Source organism: Papaver somniferum, chromosome 7 (genome assembly GCF_003573695.1).
Source record: "Papaver somniferum cultivar HN1 chromosome 7, ASM357369v1, whole genome shotgun sequence".
Taxonomy (NCBI): domain Eukaryota; kingdom Viridiplantae; phylum Streptophyta; class Magnoliopsida; order Ranunculales; family Papaveraceae; genus Papaver; species Papaver somniferum.
Genome location: NC_039364.1, coordinates 136,757,146 through 136,768,451, shown reverse-complemented (window position 1 = coordinate 136,768,451; position 11,306 = coordinate 136,757,146). Strand labels below are relative to the sequence as shown.

The following is an 11,306-nucleotide window of genomic DNA, read 5'->3' as shown; positions in this document are numbered from 1 at the left end:
TCACTCTTCTGAATCCAACCCCTGGGGTTATCACCATAAAATCTTGGAAAATCGAGCTTAGGGATGCGATGATGGGGATTAACAAAGTTAGAATGGTGTTGATGAGAATAACTATGGTGTTCATCATCCTGGTGATGAGAACCACTTTCATTTTCAGTACGATTATGATTGAATGGTTTATTGAGGAGCTGAATAAGATTACGGTTATTCTCCTATAAGGTTTCCTTGAAACTAGCTTTCACAGTATCAATCTGGGTAGTAAGATCTGTGGAAAGGGTTTTTAAATCTGATTGTAGTTTGTTGATATCAGCTTCATGAGCTGTGGTTTTTGCTGTAAGATCTTTAAGCGTCATTGGAAAAGAAATTTGGGTGAAAACAAGGCTCTGAATACCAATTGTTATGGTTACATAACAGATTGATAAACAGGTGAATAGAAATGAGAGATAAATTGGTGATAAACACCTCTTGGATCGAAGAACCAAGCCAATTATCTGGGCAAAAAAGACGCAGCCAAGGATGAACACTTCATTAACTTTCAGATAAGATTCAACAGAGTCTCCTTACAACTTAAATGAACAATTATTGGGTCTAACCTTACTCAATGGATGATAAACACATGTCCTCAATCTAACGGACACCATCCACCAATGACAGAAACACTAACTACACCCACATAACTACTAAGGGAGGACTTGACTGGTAGTCTAAGTTAAACACACTGTGACTACCATTCCCTATACATTTCCAAGAGAAACATCCCAGAATAATTCTGACTCATATTATTCAGTCGGTAGGTGCTTCATATGTATGTTATGGTGAATTTTCTGTTAAATTGTTCAAAAAGTACATCTAATTGAGCATGCAATGTACATGTTAGAATTTATTCTTTATAAATAGCCTTACTCCTCTCATATTCAAGATCGAACTGGAAATATATTCCATCTGCAGTTCAAGCCATGTTGCGCCCCAGTATGATCGAAAGTTTTATTCTAAGTAGCAATATAGCCACCTAAACTACATTAACTATGACTGTTCAAATCAAAATCTGCGTACACCATACGAAGAATTACATTAACTACATCATTGTCGTCACCACCTAACCATTGAGACAAACAAATCAAGCTTAGCAGATGTAATTCATGTTTATTTGTGTACCGTTAAAATAAAGAGCTAAAATAAATCTCCATCGCATACTAAAAAGAAATAACCTAGACTTACTGGAAAAGCCCAAAGGAAAATACACAGTAACCCTGGTCGTTGATTGTGTAAAAAAAAAAAAAACCTGGTAGTTGAAATATCAACACCACAACAGATGAAAACCAGAAACCTAACAACAGGCACCTTCCACCAAGGTAGGAAGGACATCCACAAACCAGAACACACCAAAATGAAAAAAAATTAAACCCAGAGACTTAAACAAAAAGCAGTTTGGTCAAAACACAAGGGACCCAGATTGCCTCTCCACCATACCTAGGAAAACAACGATGGGTTAAAATCTTATTTCTTGCACCCTGCTACCCAAGTTATATTATGAAATCCTTAAAATCAAGACTCACTTCTAAATTAATAGAATTCCATTCAATTCCTTAACCTTCAACTATTATGAGGATATAAACCTAAAGAAATCTAAAGGAGAAGGTCGGGGATTAGGGATTTAAATAGTATCAGGTTAGGGTTTCAAAAATTTAAAAATTCCCATTACAATCACTTTTCTATCTGATGTAATTGAAAAATTAAATAGATCTACATACCTATACCATCTGGATTTGATGAAATCATATCCATCGATGGTCTCTGACACTGCAAACTTGCATATGAAGAAGGTGAAGCAGAAGAAGAAGATAGTGAAGCAGAAAAAGAAGATGGTGAAACAGAAATTGAAGACAAAATGTGGAGAAGAGATGTATATAACCTAACCTAACCCATATAAATACCCGACCCGTATACCCTAACCTAACTAGGGTTAATGAAGTAACCCGCCCAGGGAGGGCAGATTAGACACAAACCGGGACTAGTTGACTCACCTGTTCCACCGAGTCCAACTCTACCAGATTTGTTACCTTTCCACAGAGTTTTACAACAGCTGAACCTTTCCACAGAATATCTAATTTCTGTGAGGTTCGCTCAAGAAATATACTGAAAATGGGCCTTTAGTATTATTATTATTATTTTTATTATTATTATTATTATTATTTTTATTTTTTATTTTTTTGCAAAAAAATTACTATTATTATCTGACCACATGGGGCTTTTATTATTATTATTATTAGCTACAATGTCAAAGACGACATTACACGATGACATCGGTGGAAGGCAAACGAGCGACAAGCTGAGTGCCTACACCCTTTTGTATAACAATGCCTAACCTATGAAAGAGAGAATCACCTACCTTGAAGTTGGCATCATGACCAATGAGACAGTTTCTCAATCTTCTCAGAAAAGTAATTGTATCTTCACTTAGCTCACCTAAGGTAGAAAAGGCCAACACCCCAAATCCATATCCAAGTGCAGCACACTTGTCGAGGTATTTGTGACAGTTACGCGTAATTACAGCTGAAATGGCATGCCCTGGAGTAAAGTTGCGTGTCCTGGCAGTTGTGAATGGCGAGACACATGTGACATCAAAGCATACATCCTTACCATCTATCCAATTATTATTATTATCATTACCCATTATTTAAAAAGAATACGCTTATTCTTCAGCCGTAGAGAGGCTTTTGAATTGCGAGGTACCATTACGAGCTCAATATATACGAGAGTTATTCCGCGAAATAACTCGAATTTCAAATCATTCACTTGCGGTCCACCTAGCTCAGCTGGTCATCCCCGTCCCACAGAGGTTTCATGCGCTCCAGGAGGTCTCATGTTCGAGTCCCCGATGAGGCAATATTACAGAGTTTGACATGGAAGGTAGAGTTATCTTGCCCCTCTTGCGACATAATCACAACCCCCTATCCGTTTTGGCTACCTTGGCGTGGTTCCTTATGAGGCTCGCTGGTAGGCTAGCACGACAACCTGTTTAACTAATGTAGTAGCACGATGTTGGAGCTTAGCTTGTTAGGCTTCCAACTAGTTAATGGAATAATACTCTTAATTATATATATATTTTTAATATTAAATTATTATTATGAAAATAGTATATTACAAAGTCAGTTTTTATATCGAGGGTGTTGGTAGCCTAGCAACAATCTGGGCACCAACTCCCTTTTGAATAATAATACATATTCTATGAAAAAGTGATCCTCCTACTTTACAATTGGCATCTTCACTAGCAAGATAGTTTAGGGTTTCCTATTTCAAGGACTTCCTCTTTCTATCAAAACTCCTTAATTTCCATATCTTGCTCCATGGACCATATGGTTAGCGAAGCAAGTGGTCCTGTAACCATCATGTCTTTCTACCATGAGAAATATTAAAATAATATTATTATATTTTTAATGATTGGTCTTTCAACCAAAATTAGGAGTATCAGTTAAACTCATACTTCATAAAATGACCAAATAATGCTCGATGGACCATCAGAAAATACCAAAATTCTCATGATTGGTCCGTGGACAGCATGGCGACACGGGCATGCCCCATAACCAGTCATGGTCGGCCCTTTGGCTTGCAGTTAATCATCCACAATTCATATTTTGTTCAAACTCTTTCCTGCAACTGGGAAGATCATCCATTCACCATCAGATGGTCTCACGACCACCAAGGGCCGGTTCCACACCTCTTTGGTCGGTCCTCCTCTCTCTATAATTAGGTTTTATTACCTAATACTCAGTCAAGCACTATTTTAATAATGCTCGCTCTAACACCTCATGTAGACGTTCCCTCTCTCATCTATTGGTTGATTCTCAGTGGATCATCCATTGATCAAAATTACGGTTTCGAACCTAATGCTCTATCTAGCATAATTTTGAACAGGTTCAAACACCAGTAATTTTTATGTTGATTCGGCAATCAACATTTTAATTAATAATTTAATACTCGGTTGGCTACCAATATTTTATTGATTCAACTATCAATCGCTCTGCAAAACAATATTTTTCATGTTGATTCAGCTATCAACATTCAAGAATTTCATACTGATCCAGCTATCAGTATTTTATTGGTTCATCAATCAACATTTGGTTCGTCAGTCAACCATTTTTTAATTTAATATTTTCTCATTGTCATTTGACTGACTCATGACACATGGATCGAGATAACCTTATATGATCATTCAACAATGATTATTTTCATACGACTTCCTGTCAAGTGATCAACGCACCAACATAATGGTTCATGATAGATCCGACAATCTCATTAACCTAGATCATCAATCCAATTTAACTATCATTACTGCTTCAGCTAGCATAATGATATGTCATGGTCATCAGTGACCTAATTCAATGTCCATGGTCCACAGAGCATGTTGTTGTTCTAGCAAGCACTTCATGCTTCATCTATTATGACCTTGAACCATGAACTATTCATTTCATCGATTAAGACTCATAGTCTTAAGTCAAAGATTGACCACACATAAAAACACGTCTGTAAAGCAGACTTACACATGACATATCAATTCATTTCACATGGGGGGATATCACCAGGGTTTTGGTCTGGCGGTCTACAACACGTGTGATGTGAGGCACATCCACGATGTGAAATGTGAGTAAGTCATGCTGACAGTTAGGGAGTGAATGGAATAGTGGATGGTCAATCAACCAAGTCTTCCACGCAAAGTGGAAGTGGTTCTTGCACGTTCTCTCACTTCTTGATTCTCCCACTTCCTTTAACAGTCACCACTTACATGAGATCAATGTGCTGCAATAATTAGGTTCCTGAACCTATGATTTGAGAAAAACAGAAGACTAAATGTAAGAAAACCTACGACACTCAATTATCAAACACTTACAGAGACCTCTTGTCTACACAGATAATTCGTCTTCAAAGCAGTTCAACACATTACATCATCAATCGATCAATCTCCATTGATCTCCACACATTCTCAGTTCCCTTCCTACAGACCGATCCTTCTCCTCCTCTTGTGGCCGAATTGAATCTGGAACAATCAATGTCTTGATTTAGACCAGGGTCCTACATATTAGTTTCTCGAACTTAAAGTACTCCAGTGCAGTGCATTTCTTTAAAAGTTCAAGCGATTTACTACTTCGAACACTTGCTTCATCGACCACTTACTCCTCCACCATCAGAAAATCAGCAGGTTGTTTTGCCCGCAAACGCTATGATTTGCTACCCCTGTAGGAATAGGGCCTAAAAGAATTTCACTTCTCCACTTATATATATATAGGAGACGGACGGAGTAGTTCATAAAATATACCCTTACGGGCAATTTTACGAATAAATGAAAAATATGGGGTATTTAGGTAAGTTTCCCTCACTTATTATTAAGCCAAATCGACACACTCTCAGAATTTAAAAACCTTTTGTTTGTTCATCCCTTTCTCACAAAACCTCTGAGAACTACAACGAAGACAAATCTGATCAGGTATGTCTCTCAGTTTATCTCTCTATTAGAATTTCATGTCATATAAACTGTGATAGATTCGATATGTCAGGTTTTGTTTATCATTCTTTCCATTATATTGGATTTTAGGGTTTAGTAGGTATCACATTATTGAGTATCGTTTTGATAATTTTTTTGATTAATTTTGCATGAAAATAATGTTTGGAGCTCTGGTGGTTATTTCCTGTTAGTACCTGAAATCATGCTTTGGGATGATTTTATTTATGAAGGTAAGTACTAGGATCTCCTTGAATCTCATTGGTATTTACTCGGGGTTTTCTTCCTGTAATTTGGATTTTGCTTAATTTTAGTTTTATTCAATTGTAGATAATGGGCAAGGAACGTAAGAAAAGTAGTAGTAGTAGAAGAGAGGAGAAGGATTATGGAAGCAGGGATAGAAGAGAAGATGTAGAGGAACCTGAGAAAGAAAAGATTAGAGATAAGGTTGTTAAGGAGAGAGAATATGATCAAAAGGAGAAAAGTAGTAGAGATAGAGATAGAGATAGGGATAGTAGAACAAAAGATAAAGATATAGAAAAGGAGCATCATGATCGAGGGCGAGATAGAAAGGAGAAAGTACGGGACAGGGATAGAGAGAAGGAACGAGATAGGCCAAAGGAAAGAGAAAGAGAGAAACATAAAGACAGAGAGAGGGAGAAGGAGAAGGAGAAAGAACGCGTTAATAAGACAGACAAAGAGAAGAGTAGTAGAGAAAAGGATAGAGATAAAGAGAAAGAGATTGATCGCGATGATAAAGAGAGGTCTAAAGATAGAGCCATTGGAAGAAGTCGTGAAGATGGCCATGACAGAAGTAAGGATGGTAGAAAGGATGAGAAGCGAATTGAACAAGACGACAGTGACGACAGCTATAAGGAGCTGAAACAAAAGAATGAAACGGCATCAGCGGGAGTACACTCATCAACTTCACAAATAAAGGAGCGTATACAAGAGTAAGTCAAATTATATTCTATGACCAATTACATACAATTTTTTTTTTTTAACTTGGACCAGATAACAAGCCTAATTCCACGTTCTCGAAGTTTATATGCGCTAAGCTACATGTCCATATTTACAGGCTACAACATTATAGTTGGATGAACTTGTACTGATCAAATTTTAACTTATGCATAATTTGGCCAAAAATAAGAACTCTCCTGAGCATCTTAGAACACATCTGGATATGACCATACATCATTAAACTTGAGTGTAAAGTTTATATCGAAGTAGTTTAGAAGTTAGCTGCGCATTCTGTTACCAGAAAAGAATCATGTCTCTCAATGGTGTTTTATCTATAATCTTTGATCTGGGCATCTATCTGACATAAAGAGGAGCAATGGATTCTGATATTTTCAGTCTTGTAGTTTGAATGTTTGTCTGCCAACCTTTAGGTCTTTGTTTGTTAAAGTTTAATTATAAAAAGTTTCTGGTGTCTGTAGATTCCAGCAAATATTAAGTATTTGAATCTCTTCTCTAAGTACGTTCATTTCTGCAGAGTGAAAGAAGAAAGGTTGAGGAAGAAATCTGAAAGCGTTTCTGAAGTTCTGTCATGGGTTACTAAAAGCCGCAAGCTCGAGGTGAAAAAAGTTTCCGAGAAAGAGAAAGCTTTACAACTCAAGAAGGTTTTTGAGAAGCAGGTTAGTTTGTCTCTGCTTTATTGTCCGTTCCCTTTCATGTAAGTTGGTTTAAGTGTGATATACTTCATATGTCTGCACATTATACTGGTTTATTTACAATTCTTAATCTTTAAGACCACATCTTTGCTTATTGATCTTTCCTTCTTTTCTGTTCAGGATAACATTGAGGAAGTAGAGAGTGGAGATGAAGGCCAGGCTCAGCACCTATCAAGTACAATGTCTTTACATAAGCCTATAAGTGACCTAAGTATAGGACAATTAAGTGAAGCCTAGGAAAACTTGTAGCATAACACGTTCTCGGTTCTCTTATGGAGAAGAAAACAATGATCTTCACTTTTACTAATCCAGAACAGCTCTGTTACTGTCTGACTAAGCATTAGGGAGAACAGGATAAATAAAGGTAGGAAAGGCAGATCAGGTACTATTTGCGGTACTGTCAACTAATGTGTAGATATCTTGCATTAGGCCAATTCTGCAAAGGCATTTACAATCTCAACTAAATGATTGTATGTGATAGAACATAAGTTTCGGCAAACATTTGGAGCTGAATTTTGTCCTCCTAGATAAGTCATTTCTTAGTTTGTCCTTCTAATAAATACTACTTTTACAAGTTTTTAATTGGATTATAGTTTAATATGAATTCGGAACTACTGCAGTTTAAAATTTACAATTTACAAGTTTTACAATTTACAATTATACTTCTAATAACACTTGTTCTTGCCATTTTCTTGTGTACTTACTAATAGAGGATCTAGCGGGAGTAAAAATTCTTCACGGACTTGATAAAGTAGTTGAAGGTGGAGCAGTTGTTTTGACTTTGAAGGATCAGAGTATACTTGCTGATGGGAACCTTAACGAAGGTAGTTTCTCTTAGCTGTTACCATACTGTTTTGGGTGCATTTGGTGTATTTTCTTTGGAAATTCTAAAGCTAGGAACTCATTTTTTGAAGAGGTTGACATGCTTGAAATTGTGGAGATTGGAGAGCAGAAACTAAGAGATGACGCATACAAGGCTGCTAAGAAAAAGACTGGAGCATATGATGACAAGTAAGATCTGTGATATTCTTTGTGTTGTTCTGGTGCAAATAAACTTCAAATCACTAATTTGTTTGTTGCCAAATTTCTATTTAGGTTTGATGTTGATGGCATGTCTCAAAAGAAAATGCTTCCCCAGTATGATGATCCAGTTGATGATGAGGTTATTTTCTCTCTTCTTAGCTTTTGTTTTGTTTATCACCAATAGCTGCTGCTGGTTCTTACTGTTTTACTTCGCAGGTGGTAATGTTGGATGCAAGCAGCCGTTTTACTGGTGAAGCAGAGAAAAAGCTGGAGGAGGTAGTTTTGATCACTTTATGGTTCTATTCTATTCAGTATGGCAAGCTAGAATGTCTGCAGCTGATAATATTCTTTGTTTTTCTTCATCTGTTCCTTCGACAGCTTCGTAAAAGATTACATGGTGTCTCCACAAGCAGTCGTTTTGAAGATCTAACATCTTCAGGTAAAATTTCTTCAGACTACTATACCCAAGAAGAGATGCTTCAATTTAAAAAGCCCAAGAAGAAAAAATCTATGCGGAAGAAAGAGAGGTTGGATTTGGATGCCCTTGAAGCAGAAGCTATCTCTGTTGGGTTGGGTGTTGGGGATCGTGGTTCCAGAAAAGACGGGAAGATGCAGTCTGCTAAGGAAGAACAAGTGAAATCTGAGGCACAGAAAAGGAGTGATGCATACCAATCTGCGATTGCGAAGGCAGCAGAGGCATCTGAAGCATTGCGTCTTGAGCAAGTTTCAATAGTTCCTGTGGTTGAAGATGAAAACCCTGTTTTCGGGGATGAAGATGATCAACTATACAAATCATTAGAGAAAGCTAGAAATCTAGCTTTAAAAGAGCGAGATGCTGCGTCTGGCGCTCAGGCAGTTTCTTCAGCTATTACTGCGAGCAACAAGTTAGCCGAAAACCAAACGCCCTCTACTGAGGAAGCAGAAGATGACAAGGTTGTCTTCACAGAAGTAGAGGAGTTTGTTTGGGGTCTTCAGCTCGATGAAGGTAAATCTAATTGTTTGTCTTTGTTAGGCTTTTCGGTTTGAATACTCATGATCCATTTTTCTCTTTTATTTGTATCATTCATAAATGTCTACTGTTTGTTTCCTCAGAAGCTGATAAACCCGAAGGTGAAGATGTTTTCATGGAGGAAGATGAAATCCCCAAGTCTTCTGATTAGGAAATAAAAGATGCCGAGACAGGTGGTTGGACAGAAATAAATGATGCCAATGAAGATGAGCGCTTGACTAACGAGGAGAAAGAGGATACTGTACCAGATGCGACCATCCATGAAGTTGCTGTTGCTAAAGGTTTATCAGCTACACTTCAGCTCCTTAAAGAAAGGGGAACGCTTAAGGATACTGTGGAATGAGGGGGCAGGAACATGGACAAGAAGAGAAGTAAGCTGGTGGGTATATACGACAATGATGGGTCGAAGGAAATTCAGATCATCAGGAGAGATGAGTTTGGTAGAATTGTAAGTGTTCCTTCTGATTTTCTCACATTCTTTTCCGCATTTTCATTTTCTTATCTAATGATTTGGCCTACTTTTAAGATTATAAGGTCTCCTGGAAAGTACAAGATTATTAGGTCTCCTGGAAAGTACAAAGCGGCAAAAAGATTTGACCTTTACTCTCTGATTTAATAATATGTACTGAGCTCATTTTATTTTCTCTGACTCCTTCATAGATGACTCCAAAAGAAGCTTTCAGGAATATCTCTCATAAGTTCCACGGAAAAGGCCCGGGCAAAATGAAGCAAGAAAAACGCCAGAAACAGTATCAAGAAGAAATGAAGTTGAAGCAGATGAAAAATTCCGACACACCCTCCCAGTCAATGGAGCGAATGAGGGAGGCGCAAGCTCGGATGAGGACCCCGTATCTTGTGCTAAGTGGGCATGTCAGGCCAGGGTATTTTAGCTACGTCCTCCTTTTTCTTTTGTTTGATTGTTGGAGTGGAGTTGGTTGCCACTCATTGCCATTGAATAAGTAGAAGATTTGTTATTGGCTGCCTGCTCTAATATCTTAGACGGTCTGAAACTGCAAGGGCGTCATAGATATTACTATGGTTTTCGATTTTGCTGGAGTTCTTCTCTTTTGGTCAATTGGAGTTTACTAATATAGCAATACTTTCTTGTCTAGGCAAACTAGTGATCCAAGTAGTGGTTTTGCCACTGTCTCAGACCTTCCTGGTGGTGGCTTGACACCCATGCTTGGCAACACCAAGGTCAGTTAACTCATTCCATCTGTGTTTATGGTTGTTCATTGTAATGTTTAGTAAAATGGCTATGTACCACATGAATCGACTACATCTTTTCCTTCCAGGTTGAGCATTTCCTAGGAATCAAGCGCAAGGCTGATACCAGTGACAAAGATGATTCTACTAGCATGGGTCCCCCAAAGAAGCCTAAGAACTGATATTATGGTCACAGAAAAGTGCGCTGGATCAGAATTTCAGACTGCACATGGAGGAGTCTCTCACATCCTGAGATTTTGTCTGCCCCAAAGCGACTCATGAAAAATATTACCCCATCAGTAAAAAGTATACCACAAGAAGTATATTTTGTTATGTATGGCCCGATCATTCCGTGTGTCGACTACATAAGATATTGTGTAGGATTTCCAACTTATTCAAGTGGCTCTTTTTAACTCTTTCATATTGAATATTGAATTCATGACCCATCTTTTAACAAGATATTCTCAAATTCTCATCCAAAGCACTAGTTCCACCCTTTTTTTTTTTTTCTAGGATAAAAGTTTTGAGATGAAATCAATTGAAGTTACAGAGTTTAATAGATGAAGTGGGCTGCAGTATTACCCCATGGACCATTCACTTGTTACGTTGTTTCTTCTACAAAACTTAGCCGCTTTCTCGGCCATACCGTTCTACTATTAAGGTCTCTTTCTGAGATATTCAAATCTATGACGGTAAAAGTACCAGCCTTGCTTTGAGGCCGCATGAGCATGTCTTTACCCGTTAAAGAAATGTTCAAATATTTCCAAATATTGTCTTGGGTGGAAACAGACTCTACAAAACTGAACCAACTGGATTAGCCCAGTTGGCTAGGGGTTGAACTCCCAAGTTATAGGTTAGGGGTTCAATTCCCGCTGCTGTTTGATCAAGAAAAAAAAAA

The 11,306-nt window shown here is 37.7% G+C and overlaps 1 pseudogene; it reads left to right on the top strand.

Moving 5' to 3' along the window:
* The first annotated feature begins 5,488 nt into the window (after positions 1-5,488).
* On the top strand, positions 5,489-10,877 carry LOC113298530 (annotated as a pseudogene).
* Positions 10,878-11,306: the final 429 nt, after the last annotated feature.